General features: G+C 42.5%; 6 non-coding genes across 6 annotated transcripts; 4 read left to right on the top strand and 2 right to left on the bottom strand.

The window, feature by feature from the left end:
- Positions 1 to 965: 965 nt before the first annotated feature.
- Positions 966 to 1,079, top strand: LOC140310552 (U5 spliceosomal RNA). Its single transcript, XR_011916610.1, has one exon. It is a non-coding gene; the product is annotated as a U5 spliceosomal RNA (small nuclear RNA).
- Positions 1,080 to 1,387: 308 nt separating this feature from the next.
- LOC140310405 (U2 spliceosomal RNA) lies at positions 1,388 to 1,571 on the top strand. Its single transcript, XR_011916480.1, has one exon. It is a non-coding gene; the product is annotated as a U2 spliceosomal RNA (small nuclear RNA).
- A 3,262-nt stretch (positions 1,572 to 4,833) lies between these two features.
- LOC140310631 (U5 spliceosomal RNA) lies at positions 4,834 to 4,947 on the bottom strand. The gene has a single exon (XR_011916683.1). It is a non-coding gene; the product is annotated as a U5 spliceosomal RNA (small nuclear RNA).
- Positions 4,948 to 22,921: 17,974 nt separating this feature from the next.
- LOC140310779 (U5 spliceosomal RNA) lies at positions 22,922 to 23,035 on the top strand. The gene has a single exon (XR_011916818.1). It is a non-coding gene; the product is annotated as a U5 spliceosomal RNA (small nuclear RNA).
- A 308-nt stretch (positions 23,036 to 23,343) lies between these two features.
- On the top strand, positions 23,344 to 23,527 carry LOC140310404 (U2 spliceosomal RNA). The gene has a single exon (XR_011916479.1). It is a non-coding gene; the product is annotated as a U2 spliceosomal RNA (small nuclear RNA).
- A 3,272-nt stretch (positions 23,528 to 26,799) lies between these two features.
- LOC140310630 (U5 spliceosomal RNA) lies at positions 26,800 to 26,913 on the bottom strand. Its single transcript, XR_011916682.1, has one exon. It is a non-coding gene; the product is annotated as a U5 spliceosomal RNA (small nuclear RNA).
- Between the last annotated feature and the right edge of the window lie 231 nt (positions 26,914 to 27,144).

The following is a 27,144-nucleotide window of genomic DNA, read 5'->3' as shown; positions in this document are numbered from 1 at the left end:
AACTCATAAGTTTGGCAGTATTGCTCTGCCGTCAGCAATCATACACCCATTTTATTTTCGTGAGACATGTGCAAGCACCTGTTCATCTACTGTTCTATCACTATGAATTAGTGATCTATTATCAATAAGGATACTTCTACAACTACTATCAAAGTATGTCCAGACTTCTTATGTTGTCAGTTGCTATATATGAATAAGTGGGTAGCTACTGACAAGCATTAAGCATGTCACACAGCCCAAACATATAACATTTCAGGACACACCACACAGTTAACAACCACAGTGAAGCGTGTCAAAGCCCAAACATGTAACATTCAACAGGACACTTACACAACACATTCAAATCAAACAGGCAGACAACATACAAGAACATATACCCCAGCCGGCATTGCTCCCTGCCTATTTTCGTACAGCACACTATGTGTGCGCACACCTTTATTCACAAACTCTTCAACTTATACTCTTTTACCGAAGCTGCTACAACTCGATTGGCCGAATACCCTTTGATCCTATTTCGGTGAATTTGACATCTGCCTTACATATAACAGATTAGCGGTTTAGCAGTTTTAATTTAGTTTGAGTGAAGGAATTCATTTTATAGCAAAATCCGAAATCGTGAAGAACTCATGAAAGTAAGCTTATTCTCGGATTCCTGAAACTTTAGATTTGCTCTTTCTTTTACTGCAAAGTACAACGTTGTTTTTTTTGTTTAAATCTTTCTAGACATGGTAAATATTAAGGACAAAGCAGTTTTCACATAGTTTGAGTGAAGGAATTCATTTTATAGATAAAATCCCAAGAGTCTGCTGAGAAAAGAGAGTGAATGCGAAGTAGACTTTAACACGGCTATGGGAGTGAGCCGAGTGTGGGCTAACCGGCAAGCGTCTCAACCAAGCAAAGCTCACCATGGGGAAGGTGGCTATACCAACTAGCCTGATGCCCTGCTCCCGCAGTGACGGATAATCGTACTCTGGTTTCTCTTCATAACATACAAGTCTTTCGCCTTTTACTAAAGACTTCCGTGGAGAGCAGCACTAATGAGTTGTTTCTATTATTGGCAGGCTTTACCTTTGCGGGTGAAGCCCTTTCTGTCTGTGCAAAAGAAATCTTGCTACTTTGCAGAGTGACTTCTCTGAGTAGAGTCGCCTTACTTGTTGCGACTGTGCCGATGTTCGAAGCTGGAGTGCAAAGTTGTTGCTTGAATGGTGCTTGCTGGAGCATGCGGGAGTGCAAAGTTATACCATTTAAAAGGGCTGAAGAGTGCTCAGTGCAGCGGGTGGGCGGAGGTGCAACGTGACACTCTGGCCACCTATGGCCATAAAAAGAACATTGCTACAAGTGCGCATTGTGCCAGCAAGGGCCCTCGGACCTGAAACAGTGGACAGTTATCGCTTCTCGGCCTTTTGGCTAAGATCAAGTGTAGTATCTGTTCTTATCAGTTTAATATGTCCTCTATACGAGGACAACATATTAAATGGATTTTTAAGAATAGGAGTTGAAAAAGAAGCTTGCTCCGTTCACTCCAAGCCTCGACCCGGTACTGCAGTGCCGCTGGGAACGGTGCGCTCTCCTCTGCTCTTGTGAAAAAGCAAACAGCGGTGCAGGATGGAAGTTTCAGGGAGCCCAAGATGAAACTTTCTTTTAATCTGCTGAGAAAAGAGAGTGAATGCGAAGTGGACTTTAACACGGCTCTGGGAGCGAGCCGAGTGCGGGCTAACCGGGAGAATTGCTTGAAAGAAACGCGACACCGAATGAGTGGTCAGAACAAAGCCTCAATACGGTGTTCCCGTGGTGTTTGTGGCTGCCTTGTCTTTTGCACAGAGTAAAAGACAAGGCAGCCATCGAATAGATTGTTTCTACTTGGTCAGCCGAGGAGCAGGGGGGGGGGGGGGGGGGCAAGCGTCTCAACCAAGCAAAGCTCACCAAGTAGGAACAATCGGGCCCTTTTCGATGGCTGCAACACCTGAAAGAGATATTGATGCGAGACCCGATCAAATGCTTTTTCAAAGTCTAAATTTAAGATGACAAGCCGGGTGTTTCTGTCTCTAGCGTAATCAATGATGTCTCGAATCAGTACGAGGCTGTCGGTGAGTTGTCTCCCTGAGATGGCACAAGTTTGGTCTGGGTGAATTACCTCCTCTAAAACAGAGGACATCCGTGTCGCTAAAACCTTGCTAAAAAGTTTACAGTCAAAGTTTAAAAGTGTGATGGGCCTCCAATTCTTTAGGTCAGTCTTATCATTTTTTTTATAAAGTAGAGTCACTATTCCCACTCTAAAACTGTCAGGCAGTCGGTCGAGTTTTTCAAAATCTTTAAAAACATCTAAAATGTCTGATGATAAAAGGTCCCAATAGGTCAGATAGAATTCTGCAGGAAGCCCGTCTAAACCCGGAGCTCGACTTCTCTTAAAACCTGTTAGGCATTTTTTTAACTCTAAAGCAGTAAAATTCTGTGTCAAGTGTGCATTCTCTTTTACGGTTTTGTCAACGAATTTTAAGATTTCTGCCGATGTTTCCAAGTGCACTGGTTTCTCTTTGTACATGTTACTATAAAAGGTATGTACAGTTTCAATCATCTCTTGTGTGGATTTTGTTAAAAACCCATCTTCTCTTTTTAGATTTTGAATACACTCCTTTTTATTTATAACTTTCTTTATTTTTCACCTTCCTCAATTTCCTGCTCCCTGCTTCTTACAAAAATTCCTTTACTCTTTATTTCTGCTGAAACCGACATTTCCTTTTTGACATCTTTGATTTCTTCTTTAAAGTCTATGCCACACTGATTTAGTTTAAAGTAGCGCTGTAAGCGTTTATGTAGTCCCATCATACATCTATTCTCTTTCCTTTTTTTACGTTTACGTTTACCTTGCTGTTTAAAAAAAGTCTGGGTCGTTTCCTTCACCATTTCCCACCATTGTGCATGTGTTTCGTAGAGGTCTTGAAGGGTCTGCCACTCTTTATAACATTCCCTGTACTGACTGACTATGATTTCATCCTCCAACAGGGAACAGTTGAGTTTCCACAGACCACTTCCTACCGTCACACCAGAAGGGGGTGAAAGGGTGCAGGAGAGCATAAGGTGGTCTGAAAAGAAAACAGGGGTTAATCTAACATCAGTGGGTGGGCAATCTCTAGTAAAGAAATAATCAATGCGAGAGGCTCTGGTGCCATCATGACTAAACCAGGTGAAGCCCTCCTCTCTGGGATGCATGGTTTTAAAACAGTCAGTAAGCTTAAAATCCCTGCATATGCCCTGAAGTAAAATCGAAGTCTTATCCACTTTAAAATCTACCCCTGCTCTTTTTCTATCTTTCCTGCTCAAGATACAGTTAAAATCCCCTCCTACAACTAAAGGTACTTGCCCTAGCATGTAAAGCTGTATATCTTCTAAAAGGTCATACCTTTCATTTTTTCCATTGAAACCATAAATATTTAAGAGGTTAAAGTCTTGCCCCATAAAATTCAAGTGTGCTAAAAGTGCCCGTCCGTCTCTCACCACTGTGCTACCTTTCACCATAACATGCGGATTTTTAATTAGAATGGCCACACCATCATTTTTATTTTGATTTGAGCCACTCCATATCGATAAATGGGGCCACATTTCCTCCCATTGTCTATGGTTTTTTAAAAAAGGTAGTCCACATTCTTGTATTAAAAACACATCTGATTTTATGGAGTCTAAGAAGGATAAAATACTCTGGGCTCTTGTCTTTGATTTCACACTTCTCACATTTAGTGTTGAGAAGGTGAGAACCATTAAAAGCATAAAGGAAAGTAGGTATGTCATTTTCGTTTTTCTAAGTTATCAAAACAAATTACACACAGGTTATTTCTTGGGAAACTAGCTCTTCCTTCATTTCTTTAGGTGAAAAGTGAGTAGGGTGATCTATATTTCCTTTTCGGACTCTCGGTGTTGGCCTCTGACGCAATGTTGCATTTAACTTTGAGTCCCTGGGGGTTGATTGCAGAGCTGAAGTTAAAAAGGAGACCTCATTTGGTGAGTCGGAGGGGAAGACTCTAGGTTCTTCCACTGAAGAACTGTCTGAAAGGGACCTAACCCTTCCCCTCTTCTCTGATACAACTGGGGAATCAGAGGCTCAGATGCCGTCCTCTTTGGCTGTTGACCTTCGGGGAGGTGAGTATCTTCACTAGACTCACCTGTCTGCTCTTCCTCCTCATTTAGCGTAGCTCCACCCTCTGCCTGTGAATTCTCACAGACTTCAACACTGAGTGGTGAGGACTCTACAGACCCCTCCCCTTTTTGCTCCTCACTTCCAATCCAAGCTTTTGGCGGGAAGTTTGAATTTATTGGGTCAACCTCTTCACTTTGTTCACCAACTGCCACCTTTGGTCCTTCTCTTTGTTGGCTTGACTGTGGCTTTACCGTCTTTAATTTGTTGGCAAAAGATTTAGGGCAATCTCTGAAGAGGTGATTTAATTCTCCACAGAGATTACATTTCCTGCCATTTGGACACTCTCCAAAAGTTTGCCCAATTTCTCTGCTCTTCCCACATAACACCTTGGTACAAGCCTCAACCAGGTGCCCATGCTCACCACACTTGCGGCAGAACTTGGGCTGCCCCTGGTAGTGGATGTAACCTCGGTTTTCAAGGTGGCCAGAGTGTCGCCCACCCGCTGCACTGAGCACTGAGCACTTCAGCCCTTTTAATTGGTATAACTTTGCACTCCCGCATGCTCCAGCAAGCACCATTCAAGCAACAACTTTGCACTCCAGCTTCGAACATCGGCACAGTCGCAACAAGTAAGGCGACTCTACTCAGAGAAGTCACTCTGCACAGTAAGAAGATTTCTTTTGCACAGACAGAAAGGGCTTCACCCGCAAAGGTAAAGCCTGCCAAAAATAGAAACAACTCATTAGTGCTGCTCTCCACAGAAATCTTTAGTAAAAGGCGAAAGACTTGTACGTTATGAAGAGAAACCAGAGTACGATTATCCGTCACTGCGGGAGCAGGGCATCAGGCTAGTTGGCATAGCCACCTTCCCCATGGTGAGCTTTGCTTGGTTGAGACGCTTGCTCCCCCCCCCCCTTGCTCCTCGGCTGACCAACTAGGAACAATCGGGCCCTATTCGATGGCTGCCTTGTCTTTTACTCTGTGCAAAAGACAAGGCAGCAACAAAAACACCACGAGAATCCCGTATTGAGGCTTTGTTCTGATCGCTCATTCGGTGTCGCGTTTCTTTCAAGCAATTCTCCCGGTTAGCCCACACTCGGCTCGCTCCCATAGCCGTGTTAAAGTCTACTTCGCATTCACTCTCTTTTCTCAGCAGACTCTTGGGATTTTATCTATAAAATGAATTCCTTCACTCAAACTATGTGAAAACTGCTTTGTCCTTAATATTTACCATGTCTAGAAAGATTTAAACAAAAAAAACAACGTTGTACTTTGCAGTAAAAGAAAGAGCAAATCTAAAGTTTCAGGAATCCGAGAATAAGCTTACTTTCATGAGTTCTTCACGATTTCGGATTTTGCTATAAAATGAATTCCTTCACTCAAACTAAATTAAAACTGCTAAACCGCTAATCTGTTATATGTAAGGCAGATGTCAAATTCACCGAAATAGGATTAAAGGGTATTCGGCCAATCGAGCTGTAGCAGCTTCGGTAAAAGAGTATAAGTTGAAGAGTTTGTGAATAAAGGTGTGCGCACACATAGTGTGCTGTACGAAAATAGGCAGGGAGCAATGCCGGCTGGGGTATATGTTCTTGTATGTTGTCTGACTGTTTGATTTGAATGTGTTGTGTAAGTGTCCTGTTGAATGTTACATGTTTGGGCTTTGACACGCTTCACTGTGGTTGTTAACTGTGTGGTGTGTCCTGAAATGTTATATGTTTGGGCTGTGTGACATGCTTAATGCTTGTCAGTAGCTACCCACTTATTCATATATAGCAACTGACAACATAAGAAGTCTGGACATACTTTGATAGTAGTTGTAGAAGTATCCTTATTGATAATAGATCACTAATTCATAGTGATAGAACAGTAGATGAACAGGTGCTTGCACATGTCTCACGAAAATAAAATGGGTGTATGATTGCTGACGGCAGAGCAATACTGCCAAACTTATGAGTTCTTGTGGCAAACTTGATTCAGTGTCTTGACGTGTATACGCTGTTTCGCTGACTTGATTGTCACAAGAAACAAAGTGTGTTTGATAAGATCCGACCATTTTATTACGGGAGGATCAGTATGTATGGATTCTGATGTGACTGATAAACCCATTCGTATCTTAAGCATAATCTAATACGTGAGACAACGCCCTGGCACACGATAAAAAAAAAAAAGAGAGAGAGCGGTTTTGTGTCCCCACAGTCCATAATGTAGAAAAGAGAGAAAAAAGCCTTTCTGATTTGGTGTGTGTGCTCATAGTGCAGAGTGTAGAGAAAAGAAAGCCGTTTTGGTGTCACGGGTGTTGTGACTTACACACACACATTTCTAAATTGAGAAAGGAAATTATTTTAGAGGAAGCACTAGAGTTTAGATCCCACATTTGTTGATAGGCATTCATTTATTTCTTCACTTCTGATGAAGTTTCAACAATAAACAACAAACTTTGTATTATGAGAAAGAACCAGACTCATTCTTCAGGAATCCGAAAATAAGCTCTATTTTATGAGTTATGCACGAATTCGGATTCTCCTATGAAACGAATTCATTAACTCAAACCAAGTTAAGACTGCTTTGTCCTTCATATTTATTCATGTCTAATCAAGTTTCAACGATAAACAACGTTGTACTTTGTAGAATGAGAAAGAACTTCTTCAGCAATAAGCATCTCTCGACATATGACGAAATACAGATTTTGCTATAAAATTAATTCCTTCTATCAGCCTGACTTAAAACTGTTTGTCCTCCTTATTTATCCACTTCAAATCAAGTTTCAACAATTAAAAAAAAATTGTAGTTTGAGAAAGAACAACTTAATCTTCAGCAATCAGTATAAAAAGAGGTGCAAATGCCAACCATACATACCTAAAAGGTGGAGCGGAAGTATTCAGCTGCAAGTAGGAGTGAATGTTCGACCATAATTTGTAAAAAGCGGGTAAGAAAAGGTTCGAATGCCCGACTATATATTAACAAAAGCGGGAGGAGAGGTCTTCGGATGAGAGTGGGTGAGAATTTCCAACCATAATCTATAAAATACGGTGAAAAAAAATATGTGAATGCCTCATAGAACACTAAAAGCGGAAGCGTTTGGCTGCAAGAAGGTGTGAATGTCCGACTATATTTGGTGAAAAGCAGGTGAAGCAAGGTCTGAATGCCCAACCTTACATCATCAAAAGCGAGATCAGAGGTGTTCGGCTGCAAGAAGGCCATAGTTTGCCAAAAGCGGGTAAGGTGCGAATGACCGACTAAATATCAACAAAAGTGGGGGCGGAGGTCTTCGGATGGAAGTGGGTGTGAATATCCCACCATACAAGTATGGTGGAGAGGAAGCTGTGAATGGCCGACCATAGTAAAAGGCGGGTGAGAGAAGGTGCGAATGTCAAACCATACATAATCAAAACAGGGAGCGGAGGTGTTCTGCTGTAAGAAGGTGTGAATGACCAACCATAGTTGGTAAAAAGCGGGTAAGAAAAGGTTAAAATACCCGACTGTACACAATCAATAGCGGGAGCGGAGTTGTTCGGCTACTAAAAGGTGTGAAAGTCCGACCATGGTTTGTAAAAAGCGGGTAAGAAAAGGTGCGAATGCCCGACAATGTATGATCAAAAGAGGGAGTGGAGGTTTTCGGCTGCAAGAAGGTCTGAATGTCCAACCATAATTTGTAAAAACCGGGGAAGAAAAGGCTCGAAAGCCCGACTATACACCATCAAAAGTGGGAGCGGAGGTGTTCAGCTGCAAGAAGGTGTGAATGTCCACCCATAATACCTGAAAAATGGGTAAAAAAAGGTGCGAATGCCCAACCATACATCATCAAAAGCAGGAGTGCATGTGTTCGGCTACAAGAAGGTGTGAACGTCCAACCAAAGTTTGTAAAAAGCAGTTAAGAAAAGGTTCGAATATCCAACCATACATAATCAAAAGCGGGAGCAGAGCTGTTCGACTGCAAATAGGGGTGAATGTCAGATCATAATTTGGAAAAAGCTGATGAGAAAGGGTGAGAATGCCCGACTATACACCATCAAATGCGGGAGCGGAGTTGTTCGGCTTTGAGTAGGTGTGAATCTCCGACCATAATTGCTGAAAAATGTGTTAGAAAAGGTAAGAATGCCGGTCCATACATCATCAAAAGCGAGAGAGGTTGTGTTCGGCTGCAAGTAGGTGTGAATGTCCAGCCATAATTACTCACAAACGGGTAAGAAAAGGTAGTATTGCCAGACCATATATGATCAAAACAGGGAGCGGAGGTGGTTCAGCTGCAAGAAGGTTTGAATGTCCGACTAAAGTTCAAATATATTAACAAAAGCGGGAGGAGAGGTCTTCGGATGAGAGTGGTTGAAAATTTCCAACCATAATGTATAAAATGCGGTGAAAAAAAGGTGTGATAGAACACTAAAAGGTGGAGCGGAAGTGTTCGGCTGCAAGAAGGTGTGAATGTCCGACTATATTTGGTGAAAAGCAGGTGAAGCAAGGTCTGAATGCCCAACCTTACATCATCAAAAGCGAGATCAGAGGTGTTTGGCTGCAAGAAGGCCATAGTTTGCCAAAAGCGGGTAAGGTTCGAATGTCCGACTAAATATCAACAAAATTTGGGGCAGAGGTCTTCGGATGCAAGTGGGTGTGAATATCCAACCATACAAGTATGGTGGAGAGGAAGCTGTGAATAGCCGACCATAGTTTGGAAAAAGCGGGTAAGAAAAGGTTTGAATACCCGAACATATACCATCAAAAGAGGGAGCGGAGGTGTTCCGCTGTACGAAGGTGTGAATGTCCGACCATAGTTGGTAAGAAGCGGGTAAGAAAAGGTTAAAATACCCGACTGTACACAATCAATAGCGGGAGCGGATGTGTTCGGCTACAAGAAGGTGTGAAAGTCCGACCATGGTTTGTAAAAAGCGGGTAAGAAAAGGTGCGAATGTCCGACAATGTATGATCAAAAGAGAGAGCGGAGGTTTTCGGATATAAGAAGGTTTGAATGTCCCACCATAGTTTGTAAAAAGCGGGTAAGAAAAGGTTCGAATGCCCGACTATACACCATCAAAAGCGGGAGCAGAGGTGTTCCGCTGTAAGACGGTGTGAATGTCCGACCATAGTTGGTAAAAAGCGGGTAAGAAAAGGTTAAAATACCCGACTGTACACAATCAATAGCGGGAGCGGAGTTGTTCGGCTACAAGAAGGTGTGAAAGTCCGACCATGGTTTGTAAAAACCGGGAAGAAAAGGCTCGAAAGCCCGACTATACACCATCAAAAAGAAGGTTTGAATGTCCATCAATAATTGCTTTAAAACAAGAAAGTAAATTTTCGAACATCAAACCGTACATGATCATAAGCGGGAGAGGAGGTGTTCCGCTCTAAGACGGTGTGAATGTCCGACAATAGTTGGTAAAAAGCGGGTAAGAAAAGGTTAAAATACCCGACTGTACACAATCAATAGCGGGAGCGGAGGTTTTCGGCTACTAAAAGGTGTGAAAGTCCGATCCTGGTTTGTAAAAAGCGGGTAAGAAAAGGTTCGAATGCCCGAACATACACCATCAAAAGAGGGAGCGGAGGTGTTCGGCTGTAAGACGGTGTGAATGTCCGATCATAGTTGGTAAAAAGCGGGTAAGAAAAGGTTAAAATACCCGACTGTACACAATCAAAAGAGGGAGCGGAGTTGTTCAGCTAAGAGAAGGTGTGAAAGTCCGACCATGGTTTGTAAAAAGCGGGTAAGAAAAGGTTCGTATGCCCGAATATACACTATCAAAACCGGAAGCGTAGGTGTTCGGCTGCAAGAAGGTGTGAACGTCCGACCAAAGTTTGTAAAAAAGCAGTTAAGAAAAGGTTCGAATATCTAACCAAACATAATCAAAAGCGGATGAGAAGGTGTTCGACTGCAAGTAGGTGTGAATGTCAGAGAATAATTTGCAAAAAGCTGATGAGAAAGGGTGAGAATGCCCGACTATACACCATCAAATGCGGTAGCGGAGTTGTTCGGCCGTGAGTAGGTGTGATTCTCCAACCATAATTGCTGAAAAATGTGTTAGAAAAGGTAAGAATGCCTGTCCATACATCATCAAAAGCGGGAGAGGTGGTGTTCGGCTGCAAGTAGGTGTGAATGTCCATTAATAATTGCTTTAAAACATGAAAGAAAATTTTCGAATATCAAACCATACATGATCATTAGCAGGAGAGGAGGTGTTCAGCTGCAAGAAGGTGTGAATGTCCAGCCATAATTACTCACAAATGGGTAAGAAAAGGTACTATTGCCAGACCATATATGATCAAAACAGGGAGCGGAGGTGGTTCAGCTGCAAGAAGGTTTGAATGTCCGACTAAAGTTTGTAAAAAGCGGGTAAGACAAGGTGTGAATGCCCGACAATGTATGATCAAAAGAGGAGCGGAGGTTTTCGGCTGCAAGACGGTCTGAATGTCCACCCATAATTACTGAAAAATGGGTAAGAAAAGGTGCGAAAGCCCAACCGCACATGATCATAAGTGGATGAGAAGGTGTTCGACTGCAAGTAGGTGTGAATGTAAGATCATAATTTGTAAAAAGCGGGTAAGAAAAGGTAAGAATGCCCAACCATAAATTATCAAAAGCGGCAGCAGAGTTTTGGCTGGTATTTATCAATGTCTAGATAGATTTCAACAAAAAACAACGTTGTACTTTGCAGTAAAAGAAAGGGCAAATCAAAAGTTTTAGGAATCCGAGAATAAGCTTATTTTCATGAGTTCTGCACGATTTCGGATTTTATGTATAAAATGAATTTCTTCACGCAAACTAAGTTAACACTGCTTTGTCCTTCATATGTACCCATTTCTACATATATTTCAAGCATAAACTTCCTCATATTACCCTGAATGAGAAAGAGCCACACTTGTGATTAAGCCATACCTCCCTTTTGAGGAGTTCTGCATGATTTGGGATTTTATCTATAAAATTAATTCCTTCACTCAAACTATGTTAAAACGGCTTTTACCTTCATATTTATCAATGTCTCGATAGATTTAAACAAAAAAACAACGTTGTACTTTGCAATAAAAGAAAGAGCAAATCAAAAGTTTTAGGAATCCGAGAATAAGCTTATTTTCATGAGTTCTGCACGATTTCGGATTTTATGTATAAAATGAATTCATTCACTCAAACCAAGTTAAAACTGCTTTTTCCTTCATATTTATCAATGTCTAGATCGACTTCAACAAAGAACAACATTGTATTTTGCAGTAGAAGAAAGAGCAACACTGAAGGATCAGGAATCCGAGAATAAGCTTATTTTCTTATGGGCAAGTGGGAACTGCTTTGTCCTTCATATTTATCAATGTGTAGATGGATTTCAACTTCTTCTACTGCAAAGTCCAATGTTTTTCTTTGTTGAAGTCGATCTAGACATTGATGAATATGGAAGGACAAAGCAGTTTTAACTTGGTTTGAGCAAAGCAATTCATTTTATAGCAAAATCCGAAATCGTGCAGAACTCATGAAAGCAGGCTTATACTCGGATTCCTGAAACTTAAGATTTGCTCTTTCTTTTACTGCAAAGTACAACGTTGTTTTTTTGTTTAAATATGTCTAGACATGGTAAATATGAAGGACAAATCAGTTTTAACATAGTTTGAGTGAAGTAATGCATTTTATAAGCAAAATCCCAAATCATGCGGAACTCACGAAATGCTTTTTCTCGCTTTTCACTGCTTTTTACAAACTTTGGTTGGACGTTCACACCTTCTTGCATCCGAACACCTCCGCTTCCGCTTTTGATGATGTATATTCGGGCATTCGAACCTTTTATTACCCGCTTTTTACAAACCATTGTCGGACTTTCACACCTTCTTGCAGCCGAACACCACCTCTCCCGCTTTTGATGATGTATGGTCCAGTATTCTTACCTTTTCTAACACATTTTTCAGCAATTATGGTCGGACAATCACACCTACTCACAGCTGGACACCTCCGCTCCCGCTTTTGATCATACAATGTCGGGACATCGCTCCTTGTCTTACCAGCTTTTTACAAACTTTAGTCGAACATTCACACCTTCTTGCAGCTGAACACCTCCGCTCCCGCTTTTGATGATGGATAGTCGGGCTTTCGAGCCTTTTCTTACCCGGTTTTTACAAATTATGGTTGGACATTCAGACCTTGCAGCCGAACACCTCCGCTCTCTCTTTTGATCATACATTGTTGGGCATTCGCACCTTGTCTTACCCGCTTTTTACAAACTATAGTCAGACATTCACACCTTGCAGCTGAACCTCCGCTCCCTGTTTTGATCAAGTATGGTCTGGCAATACTACCTTTACTTCCCCCGTTTGTGAGTAATTATGGCTGGACATTCACACCTACTTGCAGTCGAACTGCTCTGCTACCGCTTTTGATTATGTTTGGTTTGGATATTCGAACCTTTTCTTAACTGCTTTTTACAAACCATGGTCGGACTTTCACACCTTCTTGTAGCCGAACAACTCCGCTCCCGCTATTGATTGTGTACAGTCGGGTAATTTAACCTTTTCTTACCCGCTTTTTACCAACTATGGTCGGACATTCACACCGTCTTACAGCGGAACACCTCCACTCCCGCTTTTTATGGTGTATAGTCGGGCATTCGAACCTTTTCTTACCCGCTATTTACAAACTATGGTACGACATTCAAACCTTCGTGTATCCGAAAACTCCGCTCTCTCTTTTGATCATACATTGTCGGACATTCGCACCTTTTCTTACCCGCTTTTTACAAACCATGGTCGGACTGTCACACCTTCTTGTAGCCGAACACATCCGCTCCCTCTTTTGATTGTGTACAGTCGGGTATTTTAACCTTTTCTTACCCGCTTTTTACCAAGTATGGTCAGACATTCACACCTTCGTACAGCGGAACACCTCCGCTCCCTCTTTTGATGGTGTATGTTCGGGCATTCAAACCTTTTCTTACCCGCTTTTTACAAACCATGGTCGGACTTTCACACCTTCTTGTAGCCGAACAACTCCGCTCCCGCTATTGATTGTGTACAGTCGGGTATTTTAACTTTTCTTACCCGCTTTTTACCAACTATGGTTGGACATTCACACCGTCTTACAGCGGAACACCTCCGCTCCCGCTTTTTATGGTGTATAGTCGGGCATTCGAACCTTTTCTTACCCGCTATTTACAAACTATGGTAGGATATTCAAACCTTCGTGTATCCGAAAACCTCCGCTCTCTCTTTTGATCATACATTGTCGGACATTCGCACCTTTTCTTACCCGCTTTTTACAAACCATGGTCGGACTTTCACACCTTTTAGTAGCCGAACAACTCCGCTCCCGCTATTGATTGTGTACAGTCGGGTATTTTAACCTTTTCTTACCCGCTTTTTACCAACTATGGTTGGACATTCACACCTTCTTACAGCAGAACACCTCCGCTCCCTGTTTTGATTATGTATGGTTTGACATTCGCACCTTCTCTCACCCGCCTTTTACTATGGTCGGCCATTCACAGCTTCCTCTCCACCATACTTGTATGGTGGGATATTCACACCCACTTGCATCCGAAGACCTCCGCCCCCACTTTTGTTGATATTTAGTCGGTCATTCGCACCTTACCCGCTTTTGGCAAACTATGGCCTTCTTGCAGCCAAACACCTCTGATCTCGCTTTTGATGATGTAAGGTTGGGCATTCAGACCTTGCTTCACCTGCTTTTCACCAAATATAGTCGGACATTCACACCCACTTGCATCCGAAGACCTCCGGCCCAAATTTTGTTGATATTTAGTCGGACATTCGCACCTTACCCGCTTTTGGCAAACTATGGCCTTCTTGCAGCCAAACACCTCTGATCTCGCTTTTGATGATGTAAGGTTGGGCATTCAGACCTTGCTTCACCTGCTTTTCACCAAATATAGTCGGACATTCACACCTTCTTGCAGCCGAACACTTCCTCTCCACCTTTTAGTGTTCTATCACACCTTTTTTTCACCGCATTTTATACATTATGGTTGGAAATTTTCAACCACTCTCATCCGAAGACCTCTCCTCCCGCTTTTGTTAATATATTTGAACTTTAGTCGGACATTCAAACCTTCTTGCAGCTGAACCACCTCCGCTCCCTGTTTTGATCATATATATTCTGGCAATACTACCTTTTCTTACCCGTTTGTGAGTAATTATGGCTGGACATTCACACCTACTTGCAGCCGAACACAACCTCTCTCGCTTTTGATGATGTATGGACCGGCATTCTTACCTTTTCTAACACATTTTTCAGCAATTATGGTTGGAGATTCACACCTACTCACAGCCGAACAACTCCGCTCCCGCATTTGATGGTGTATAGTCGGGCATTCTCACCCTTTCTCATCAGCTTTTTGCAAATTATGATCTGACATTCACACCTACTTGCAGTCGAACAGCTCTGCTCCCGATTTTGATTATGTATGGTTGGATATTCGAAACTTTTCTTAACTGCTTTTTACAAACTTTGGTTGGACGTTCACACCTTCTTGTAGCCGAACACATGCACTCCTTCTTTTGATGATGTACGGTTGGGCATTCGCACCTTTTTTTTACCCATTTTTCAGGTATTATGGGTGGACATTCACACCTTCTTGCAGCTGAACACCTCCTCTCCCACTTATGATCATGTGTGGTTTGATTTTCGAAAATTTTCTTTCATGTTTTCTAGCAATTATTGATGGACATGTAGACCTTCTTGCAGCTGAACACCACCTCTCCCGATTTTGATGATGTATGGACCGGCATTTTTACATTTTCTAACACATTTTTCAGCAATTATGGTTGGAGATTCACACCTACTCACAGCCGAACAACTCCGCTCCCGCATTTGATGGTGTATAGTCGGGCATTCTCACCCTTTCTCATCAGCTTTTTGCAAATTATGATCTGACATTCACACCTACTTCCAGTCGAACAGCTCTGCTCCCGCTTTTGATTATGTTTGGTTAGATATTCGAACCTTTTCTTAACTGCTTTTTACAAACTTTGGTCGGACGTTCACAATATCTTGCAGCCGAACACCTCCGCTTCCGCTTTTGATGGTGTACAGTCGGGAATTTTAACCTTTTCTTACCCGCTTTTTACCAAGTATGGTCGGAAATTCACACCTTCGTACAGCGGAACACCTCCGCTCCCTCTATTGATGGTGTATGTTCGGGCATTCAAACCTTTTCTTACCCGCTTTTTCCAAACTACGGTCGGCTATTCACAGCTTCCTCTCCACCATACTTGTATGGTGGGATATTCACACCCACTTGCATCCGAAAACCTCCGCCCCAAATTTTGTTGATATTTAGTCGGACATTCGCACCTTACCCGCATTTTGCAAACTATGGCCTTCTTGCAGCCAAACAACTCTGATCTTAATTTTGATGATGTAAGGTTGGGCATTCAGACCTTGCTTCACCTGCTTTTCACCAAATATAGTCGGACATTCACACCTTCTTGCAGCCGAACACTTCCGCTCCACCTTTTAGTGTTCTATCACACCTTTTTTTTCACCGCATTTTATACATTATGGTTGGAAATTTTCAACCACTTTCATCCGAAGACCTCTCCTCCCGCTTTTGTTAATATATTTGAACTTTAGTTTGACATTCAAACCTTCTTGCAGCTGAACCTCCTCCGCTCCCGGTTTTGATCATATATGGTCTGGCAATACTACCTTTTCTTACCCGTTTGTGAGTAATTATGGCTGGACATTCACACCTACTTGCAGCCGAACACAACCTCTCTCGCTTTTGATGATGTATGGACCGGCATTTTTACCTTTTCTAACACATTTTTCAGCAATTATGGTCGGAGATTCACACCTACTCACAGCCGAACAACTCCGCTCCCGCATTTGATGATGTATAGTCGGGCATTCTCACCCTTTCTCATCAGCTTTTTGCAAATTATGATCTGACATTCACACCTACTTGCAGTCGAACAGCTCTGCTCCCGATTTTGATTATGTATGGTTGGATATTCGAACCTTTTCTTAACTGCTTTTTACAAACTTTGGTTGGACGTTCACACCTTCTTGTAGCCGAACACATGCACTCCTTCTTTTGATGATGTATGGTTGGGCATTCGCACCTTTTTTTTACCCATTTTTCAGGTATTATGGGTGGACATTCACACCTTCTTGCAGCTGAACACCTCCTCTCCCACTTATGATCATGTGTGGTTTGATTTTCGAAAATTTTCTTTCATGTTTTCTAGCAATTATTGATGGACATGTAGACCTTCTTGCAGCTGAACACCACCTCTCCCGATTTTGATGATGTATGGACCGGCATTTTTACATTTTCTAACACATTTTTCAGCAATTATGGTTGGAGATTCACACCTACTCACAGCCGAACAACTCCGCTCCCGCATTTGATGGTGTATAGTCGGGCATTCTCACCCTTTCTCATCAGCTTTTTGCAAATTATGATCTGACATTCACACCTACTTCCAGTCGAACAGCTCTGCGCCCGCTTTTGATTATGTTTGGTTAGATATTCGAACCTTTTCTTAACTGCTTTTTACAAACTTTGGTCGGACGTTCACAATATCTTGCAGCCGAACACCTCCGCTTCCGCTTTTGATGGTGTACAGTCGGGAATTTTAACCTTTTCTTACCCGCTTTTTACCAAGTATGGTCGGACATTCACACCTTCGTACAGCGGAACACCTCCGCTCCCTCTATTGATGGTGTATGTTCGGGCATTCAAACCTTTTCTTACCCGCTTTTTCCAAACTATGGTCGGCTATTCACAGCTTCCTCTCCACCATACTTGTATGGTGGGATATTCACACCCACTTGCATCCGAAAACCTCCGCCCCAAATTTTGTTGATATTTAGTCGGACATTCGCACCTTACCCGCATTTTGCAAACTATGGCCTTCTTGCAGCCAAACAACTCTGATCTTAATTTTGATGATGTAAGGTTGGGCATTCAGACCTTGCTTCACCTGCTTTTCACCAAATATAGTCGGACATTCACACCTTCTTGCAGCCGAACACTTCCGCTCCACCTTTTAGTGTTCTATCACACCTTTTTTTTCACCGCATTTTATACATTATGGTTGGAAATTTTCAACCACTTTCATCCGAAGACCTCTCCTCCCGCTTTTGTTAATATATTTGAACTTTAGTTTGACATTCAAACCTTCTTGCAGCTGAACCTCCTCCGCTCCCGGTTTTGATCATATATGGTCTGGCAATACTACCTTTTCTTACCCGTTTGTGAGTAATTATGGCTGGACATTCACACCTACTTGCAGCCGAACACAACCTCTCTCGCTTTTGATGATGTATGGACCGGCATTTTTACCTTTTCTAACACATTTTTCAGCAATTATGGTCGGAGATTCACACCTACTCACAGCCGAACAACTCCGCTCCCGCATTTGATGATGTATAGTCGGGCATTCTCACCCTTTCTCATCAGCTTTTTGCAAATTATGATCTGACATTCACACCTACTTGCAGTCGAACAGCTCTGCTCCCGATTTTGATTATGTATGGTTGGATATTCGAACCTTTTCTTAACTGCTTTTTACAAACTTTGGTTGGACGTTCACACCTTCTTGTAGCCGAACACATGCACTCCTTCTTTTGATGATGTATGGTTGGGCATTCGCACCTTTTTTTTACCCATTTTTCAGGTATTATGGGTGGACATTCACACCTTCTTGCAGCTGAACACCTCCTCTCCCACTTATGATCATGTGTGGTTTGATTTTCGAAAATTTTCTTTCATGTTTTCTAGCAATTATTGATGGACATGTAGACCTTCTTGCAGCTGAACACCACCTCTCCCGATTTTGATGATGTATGGACCGGCATTTTTACCTTTTTTAACACATTTTTCAGCAATTATGGTTGGAGATTCACACCTACTCACAGCCGAACAACTCCGCTCCCGCATTTGATGGTGTATAGTCGGGCATTCTCACCCTTTCTCATCAGCTTTTTGCAAATTATGATCTGACATTCACACCTACTTCCAGTCGAACAGCTCTGCTCCCGCTTTTGATTATGTTTGGTTAGATATTCGAACCTTTTCTTAACTGCTTTTTACAAACTTTGGTCGGACGTTCACAATATCTTGCAGCCGAACACCTCCGCTTCCGCTTTTGATGGTGTACAGTCGGGAATTTTAACCTTTTCTTACCCGCTTTTTACCAAGTATGGTCGGACATTCACACCTTCGTACAGCGGAACACCTCCGCTCCCTCTATTGATGGTGTATGTTCGGGCATTCAAACCTTTTCTTACCCGCTTTTTCCAAACTATGGTCGGCTATTCACAGCTTCCTCTCCACCATACTTGTATGGTGGGATATTCACACCCACTTGCATCCGAAAACCTCCGCCCCAAATTTTGTTGATATTTAGTCGGACATTCGCACCTTACCCGCATTTTGCAAACTATGGCCTTCTTGCAGCCAAACAACTCTGATCTTAATTTTGATGATGTAAGGTTGGGCATTCAGACCTTGCTTCACCTGCTTTTCACCAAATATAGTCGGACATTCACACCTTCTTGCAGCCGAACACTTCCGCTCCACCTTTTAGTGTTCTATCACACCTTTTTTTTCACCGCATTTTATACATTATGGTTGGAAATTTTCAACCACTTTCATCCGAAGACCTCTCCTCCCGCTTTTGTTAATATATTTGAACTTTAGTTTGACATTCAAACCTTCTTGCAGCTGAACCTCCTCCGCTCCCTGTTTTGATCATATATGGTCTGGCAATACTACCTTTTCTTACCCGTTTGTGAGTAATTATGGCTGGACATTCACACCTACTTGCAGCCGAACACAACCTCTCTCGCTTTTGATGATGTATGGACCGGCATTTTTACCTTTTCTAACACATTTTTCAGCAATTATGGTCGGAGATTCACACCTACTCACAGCCGAACAACTCCGCTCCCGCATTTGATGATGTATAGTCGGGCATTCTCACCCTTTCTCATCAGCTTTTTGCAAATTATGATCTGACATTCACACCTACTTGCAGTCGAACAGCTCTGCTCCCGCTTTTGATTATGTTTGGTTGGATATTCGAACCTTTTCTTAACTTCTTTTTACATATTTTGGTTGGACGTTCACACCTTCTTGTAGCCGAACACTTCCACTCCTGCTTTTGATGATGTATGGTTGGGCATTCACACCTTTTTTTTGCCCATTTTTCAGGAATTATGGGTGGACATTCACACCTTGCAGCTGAACACCTCCTATCCCACTTATGATCATGTGCGGTTTGATTTTCGAAAAGTTTCTTTCATGTTTTCTAGCAATTATTGATGGACATGTAGACCTTCTTGCAGCTGAACACCTCCGCTCCCGCTTTTGATCATACATTGTCAGGCATTCGCACCTTGTCTTACCCACTTTTTACAAACTTTAGTCGAACAATCACACCTTTTTGCAGCCGAACACCACCTCTACCGCTTTTGATGATGTATGGTCCAGCATTCTTACCTTTTCTAACACATTCTTCAGCAATTATGGTCGGACATTCACACCTACTCAGAGCCGAACACTTCCGCTCCCGCATTTGATGGTCTATAGTCGGGCATTCTAAAGCGGAAAAGACTCATTCTTATGTTTGGTTAGATATTCGAACTTTTTCTTAACTGCTTTTTACAAACTTTGGTCGGACGTTCACAATATCTTGCAGCCGAACACCTCCGCTTCCGCTTTTGATGGTGTATATTCGGGCATACGAACCTTTTCTTACCCGCTTTTTACAAACCAAGGTCGGACTTTCACACCTTCTCTTTGCTGAACAACTCCGCTCCCTCTTTTGATTGTGTACAGTCTGGTAATTTAACCTTTTCTTACCCGCTTTTTACCATCTATGGTCGGACATTCACACCGTCTTACAGCGGAACACCTCCGCTCCCTCTTTTGATGATGTATGGTTAGGCATTCGCACCTTTTCTTACCCATTTTTCAGTAATTATGGGTAGACATTCACACCTTCTTGCAGCTGAACACCTCCTCTCCTGCTTAAGATCATGTGCAGTTTGATATTCGAAAATTTTCTTTCATGTTTTCTAGCAATTATTGATGGACATTCAGACCGTCTTGCAGCTGAACACCTCCGCTCCCACTTTTGATGGTGTATAGTCGGGCTTTCGAGCCTTTTCTTCCCCGGTTTTTACAAATTATGGTTGGACATTCAGACCTTCTTGCAGCCGAAAACCTCCACTCCCTCTTTTGATCATACATTGTCGGGCATTCGCACCTTTTCTTACCCGCTTTTTACAAACCATGGTCGGACTTTCACACCTTCTTACAGCAGAACACCTCCGCTCCCTGTTTTGATTATGTATGGTTTGACATTCGCACCTTCTCTCACCCGCCTTTTACTATGGTCGGCCATTCACAGCTTCCTCTCCACCATACTTGTATGGTGGGATATTCACACCCACTTGCATCCGAAGACCTCCGCCCCCACTTTTGTTGATATTTAGTCGGTCATTCGCACCTTACCCGCTTTTGGCAAACTATGGCCTTCTTGCAGCCAAACACCTCTGATCTCGCTTTTGATGATGTAAGGTTGGGCATTCAGACCTTGCTTCACCTGCTTTTCACCAAATATAGTCGGACATTCACACCTTCTTGCAGCCGAACACTTCCGCTTTTAGTGTTCTATGAGGCATTCACATATTTTTTTTCACCGTATTTTATAGATTATGGTTGGAAATTCTCACCCACTCTCATCCGAAGACCTCTCCTCCCGCTTTTGTTAATATATAGTCGGGCATTCGAACCTTTTCTTACCCGCTTTTTACAAATTATGGTCGAACATTCACACCTACTTGCAGCTGAATACTTCCGCTCCACCTTTTAGGTATGTATGGTTGGCATTTGCACCTCTTTTTATACTGATTGCTGAAGATTAAGTTGTTCTTTCTCAAACTACAAATTTTTTTTAATTGTTGAAACTTGATTTGAAGTGGATAAATAAGGAGGACAAACAGTTTTAAGTCAGGCTGATAGAAGGAATTCATTTTATAGCAAAATCTGTATTTCGTCATATGTCGAGAGATGCTTATTGCTGAAGAAGTTCTTTCTCATCTTTCTCACAAAGCAGTCTTAACTTGGTTTGAGTTAATGAATTCGTTTTATAGGAGAATCCGAATTCGTGCATAACTCATAAAATAGAGCTTATTTTCGGATTCCTGAAGAATGAGTCTGGTTCTTTCTCATAATACAAAGTTTGTTGTTTATTGTTGAAACTTCATCAGAAGTGAAGAAATAAATGAATGCCTATCAACAAATGTGGGATCTAAACTCTAGTGCTTCCTCTAAAATAATTTCCTTTCTCAATTTAGAAATGTGTGTGTGTAAGTCACAACACCCGTGACACCAAAACGGCTTTCTTTTCTCTACACTCTGCACTATGAGCACACACACCAAATCAGAAAGGCTTTTTTCTCTCTTTTCTACGTTATGGACTGTGGGGACACAAAACCGCTCTCTCTCTCTTTTTTTTTTTATCGTGTGCCAGGGCGTTGTCTCACGTATTAGATTATGCTTAAGATACGAATGGGTTTATCAGTCACATCAGAATCCATACATACTGATCCTCCCGTAATAAAATGGTCGGATCTTATCAAACACACTTTGTTTCGTGTGACAATCAAGTCAGCGAAACAGCGTATACACGTCAAGACACTGAATCAAGTTTGCCACAAGAACTCATAAGTTTGGCAGTATTGCTCTGCCGTCAGCAATCATACACCCATTTTATTTTCGTGAGACATGTGCAAGCACCTGTTCATCTACTGTTCTATCACTATGAATTAGTGATCTATTATCAATAAGGATACTTCTACAAGGACTTCTTATGTTGTCAGTTGGTATATATGAATAAGTGGGTAGCTACTGACAAGCATTAAGCATGTCACACAGCCCAAACATATAACATTTCAGGACACACCACACAGTTAACAACCACAGTGAAGCGTGTCAAAGCCCAAACATGTAACATTCAAGAGGACACTTACACAACACATTCAAATCAAACAGGCAGACAACATACAAGAACATATACCCCAGCCGGCATTGCTCCCTGCCTATTTTCGTACAGCACACTATGTGTGCGCACACCTTTATTCACAAACTCTTCAACTTATACTCTTTTACCGAAGCTGCTACAGCTCGATTGGCCGAATACCCTTTGATCCTATTTCAGTGAATTTGACATCTGCCTTACATATAACAGATTAGCGGTTTAGCAGTTTTAATTTAGTTTGAGTGAAGGAATTCATTTTATAGCAAAATCCGAAATCGTGAAGAACTCATGAAAGTAAGCTTATTCTCGGATTCCTGAAACTTTAGATTTGCTCTTTCTTTTACTGCAAAGTACAACGTTGTTTTTTTTGTTTAAATCTTTCTAGACATGGTAAATATTAAGGACAAAGCAGTTTTCACATAGTTTGAGTGAAGGAATTCATTTTATAGATAAAATCCCAAGAGTCTGCTGAGAAAAGAGAGTGAATGCGAAGTAGACTTTAACACGGCTATGGGAGCGAGCCGAGTGTGGGCTAACCGGGAGAATTGCTTGAAAGAAACGCGACACCGAATGAGCGGTCAGAACAAAGCCTCAATACGGGATTCTCGTGGTGTTTTTGTTGCTGCCTTGTCTTTTGCATAGAGTAAAAGACAAGGCAGCCATCGAATAGGGCCCGATTGTTCCTACTTGGTCAGCCGAGGAGCAAGGGGGGGGGGGGGGGGGGGGCAAGCGTCTCAACCAAGCAAAGCTCACCATGGGGAAGGTGACTATACCAACTAGCCTGATGCCCTGCTCCTGCAGTGACGGATAATTGTACTCTGGTTTCTCTTCATAACATACAAGTCTTTCGCCTTTTACTAAAGACCTCCGTGGAGAGCAGCACTAATGAGTTGTTTCTATTATTGGCAGGCTTTACCTTTGCGGGTGAAGCCCTTTCTGTCTGTGCAAAAGAAATCTTGCTACTTTGCAGAGTGACTTCTCTGAGTAGAGTCGCCTTACTTGTTGCGACTGTGCCGATGTTCGAAGCTGGAGTGCAAAGTTGTTGCTTGAATGGTGCTTGCTGGAGCATGCGGGAGTGCAAAGTTATACCATTTAAAAGGGCTGAAGAGTGCTCAGTGCAGCGGGTGGGCGGAGGTGCAACGTGACACTCTGGCCACCTATGGCCATAAAAAGAACATTGCTACAAGTGCGCATTGTGCCAGCAAGGGCCCTCGGACCTGAAACAGTGGACAGTTATCGCTTCTCGGCCTTTTGGCTAAGATCAAGTGTAGTATCTGTTCTTATCAGTTTAATATGTCCTCTATACGAGGACAACATATTAAATGGATTTTTAAGAATAGGAGTTGAAAAAGAAGCTTGCTCCGTTCACTCCAAGCCTCGACCCGGTACTGCAGTGCCGCTGGGAACGGTGCGCTCTCCTCTGCTCTTGTGAAAAAGCAAACAGCGGTGCAGGATGGAAGTTTCAGGGAGCCCAAGATGAAACTTTCTTTTAATCTGCTGAGAAAAGAGAGTGAATGCGAAGTGGACTTTAACACGGCTCTGGGAGCGAGCCGAGTGCGGGCTAACCGGGAGAATTGCTTGAAAGAAACGCGACACCGAATGAGTGGTCAGAACAAAGCCTCAATACGGTGTTCCCGTGGTGTTTGTGGCTGCCTTGTCTTTTGCACAGAGTAAAAGACAAGGCAGCCATCGAATAGATTGTTTCTACTTGGTCAGCCGAGGAGCAGGGGGGGGGAGGGGGGGGGGGGGGGGGGGGGGGGGGGGCAAGCGTCTCAACCAAGCAAAGCTCACCAAGTAGGAACAATCGGGCCCTTTTCGATGGCTGCAACACCTGAAAGAGATATTGATGCGAGACCCGATCAAATGCTTTTTCAAAGTCTAAATTTAAGATGACAAGCCGGGTGTTTCTGTCTCTAGCGTAATCAATGATGTCTCGAATCAGTACGAGGCTGTCGGTGAGTTGTCTCCCTGAGATGGCACAAGTTTGGTCTGGGTGAATTACCTCCTCTAAAACAGAGGACATCCGTGTCGCTAAAACCTTGCTAAAAAGTTTACAGTCAAAGTTTAAAAGTGTGATGGGCCTCCAATTCTTTAGTTCAGTCTTATCATTTTTTTTATAAAGTAGAGTCACTATTCCCACTCTAAAACTGTCAGGCAGTCGGTCGAGTTTTTCAAAATCTTTAAAAACATCTAAAATGTCTGATGATAAAAGGTCCCAATAGGTCAGATAGAATTCTGCAGGAAGCCCGTCTAAACCCGGAGCTCGACTTCTCTTAAAACCTGTTAGGCATTTTTTTAACTCTAAAGCAGTAAAATTCTGTGTCAAGTGTGCATTCTCTTTTACGGTTTTGTCAACGAATTTTAAGATTTCTGCCGATGTTTCCAAGTGCACTGGTTTCTCTTTGTACATGTTACTATAAAAGGTATGTACAGTTTCAATCATCTCTTGTGTGGATTTTGTTAAAAACCCATCTTCTCTTTTTAGATTTTGAATACACTCCTTTTTATTTATAACTTTCTTTATTTTTCACCTTCCTCAATTTCCTGCTCCCTGCTTCTTACAAAAATTCCTTTACTCTTTATTTCTGCTGAAACTGACATTTCCTTTTTGACATCTTTGATTTCTTCTTTAAAGTCTATGCCACACTGATTTAGTTTAAAGTAGCGCTGTAAGCGTTTATGTAGTCCCATCATACATCTATTCTCTTTCCTTTTTTTACGTTTACCTTGCTGTTTAAAAAAAGTCTGGGTCGTTTCCTTCACCATTTCCCACCATTGTGCATGTATTTCGTAGAGGTCTTGAAGGGTCTGCCACTCTTTATAACATTCCCTGTACTGACTGACTATGATTTCATCCTCCAACAGGGAACAGTTGAGTTTCCACAGACCACTTCCTACCGTCACACCAGAAGGGGGGTGAAAGGGTGCAGGAGAGCATAAGGTGGTCTGAAAAGAAAACAGGGGTTAATCTAACATCAGTGGGTGGGCAATCTCTAGTAAAGAAATAATCAATGCGAGAGGCTCTGGTGCCATCATGACTAAACCAGGTGAAGCCCTCCTCTCTGGGATGCATGGTTTTAAAACAGTCAGTAAGCTTAAAATCCCTGCATATGCCCTGAAGTAAAATCGAAGTCTTATCCACTTTAAAATCTACCCCTGCTCTTTTTCTATCTTTCCTGCTCAAGATACAGTTAAAACCCCCTCCTACAACTAAAGGTACTTGCCCTAGCATGTAAAGCTGTATATCTTCTAAAAGGTCATACCTTTCATTTTTTCCATTGAAACCATAAATATTTAAGAGGTTAAAGTCTTGCCCCATAAAATTCAAGTGTGCTAAAAGTGCCCGTCCGTCTCTCACCACTGTGCTACCTTTCACCAGAACATGCGGATTTTTAATTAGAATGGCCACACCATCATTTTTATTTTGATTTGAGCCACTCCATATCGATAAATGGGGCCACATTTCCTCCCATTGTCTATGGTTTTTTAAAAAAGGTAGTCCACATTCTTGTATTAAAAACACATCTGATTTTATGGAGTCTAAGAAGGATAAAATACTCTGGGCTCTTGTCTTTGATTTCACACTTCTCACATTTAGTGTTGAGAAGGTGAGAACCATTAAAAGCATAAAGGAAAGTAGGTATGTCATTTTCGTTTTTCTAAGTTATCAAAACAAATTACACACAGGTTATTTCTTGGGAAACTAGCTCTTCCTTCATTTCTTTAGGTGAAAAGTGAGTAGGGTGATCTATATTTCCTTTTCGGACTCTCGGTGTTGGCCTCTGACGCAATGTTGCATTTAACTTTGAGTCCCTGGGGTTTGATTGCAGAGCTGAAGTTAAAAAGGAGACCTCATTTGGTGAGTCGGAGGGGAAGACTCTAGGTTCTTCCACTGAAGAACTGTCTGAAAGGGACCTAACCCTTCCCCTCTTCTCTGATACCACTGGGGAATCAGAGGCTCAGATGCCGTCCTCTTCGGCTGTTGACCTTCGGGGAGGTGAGTATCTTCACTAGACTCACCTGTCTGCTCTTCCTCCTCATTTAGCGTAGCTCCACCCTCTGCCTGTGAATTCTCACAGACTTCAACACTGAGTGGTGAGGCCTCTACAGACCCCTCCCCTTTTTGCTCCTCACTTCCAATCCAAGCTTTTGGCGGGAAGTTTGAATTTATTGGGTCAACCTCTTCACTTTGTTCACCAACTGCCACCTTTGGTCCTTCTCTTTGTTGGCTTGACTGTGGCTTTACCGTCTTTAATTTGTTGGCAAAAGATTTAGGGCAATCTCTGAAGAGGTGATTTAATTCTCCACAGAGATTACATTTCCTGCCATTTGGACACTCTCCAAAAGTTTGCCCAATTTCTCTGCTCTTCCCACATAACACCTTGGTACAAGCCTCAACCAGGTGCCCATGCTCACCACACTTGCGGCAGAACTTGGGCTGCCCCTGCTAGTGGATGTAACCTCGGTTTTCAAGGTGGCCAGAGTGTCGCCCACCCGCTGCACTGAGCACTCTTCAGCCCTTTTAAATGGTATAACTTTGCACTCCCGCACGCTCCAGCAAGCACCATTCAAGCAACAACTTTGCACTCCAGCTTCGAACATCGGCACAGTCGCAACAAGTAAGGCGACTCTACTCAGAGAAGTCACTCTGCACAGTAAGAAGATTTCTTTTGCACAGACAGAAAGGGCTTCACCCGCAAAGGTAAAGCCTGCCAAAAATAGAAACAACTCATTAGTGCTGCTCTCCACAGAAATCTTTAGTAAAAGGCGAAAGACTTGTACGTTATGAAGAGAAACCAGAGTACGATTATCCGTCACTGCGGGAGCAGGGCATCAGGCTAGTTGGCATAGCCACCTTCCCCATGGTGAGCTTTGCTTGGTTGAGACGCTTGCTCCCCCCCCCCCCCCCCTTGCTCCTCGGCTGACCAACCAGGAACAATCGGGCCCTATTCGATGGCTGCCTTGTCTTTTACTCTGTGCAAAAGACAAGGCAGCAACAAAAACACCACGAGAATCCCGTATTGAGGCTTTGTTCT

This window comes from Leuresthes tenuis, unplaced genomic scaffold (genome assembly GCF_036924035.1).
Source record: "Leuresthes tenuis unplaced genomic scaffold, fLeuTen1.0.hap1 SCAF_6, whole genome shotgun sequence".
Classification (NCBI taxonomy): domain Eukaryota; kingdom Metazoa; phylum Chordata; class Actinopteri; order Atheriniformes; family Atherinopsidae; genus Leuresthes; species Leuresthes tenuis.
This window is presented reverse-complemented; position numbering and strand designations above follow the sequence as displayed.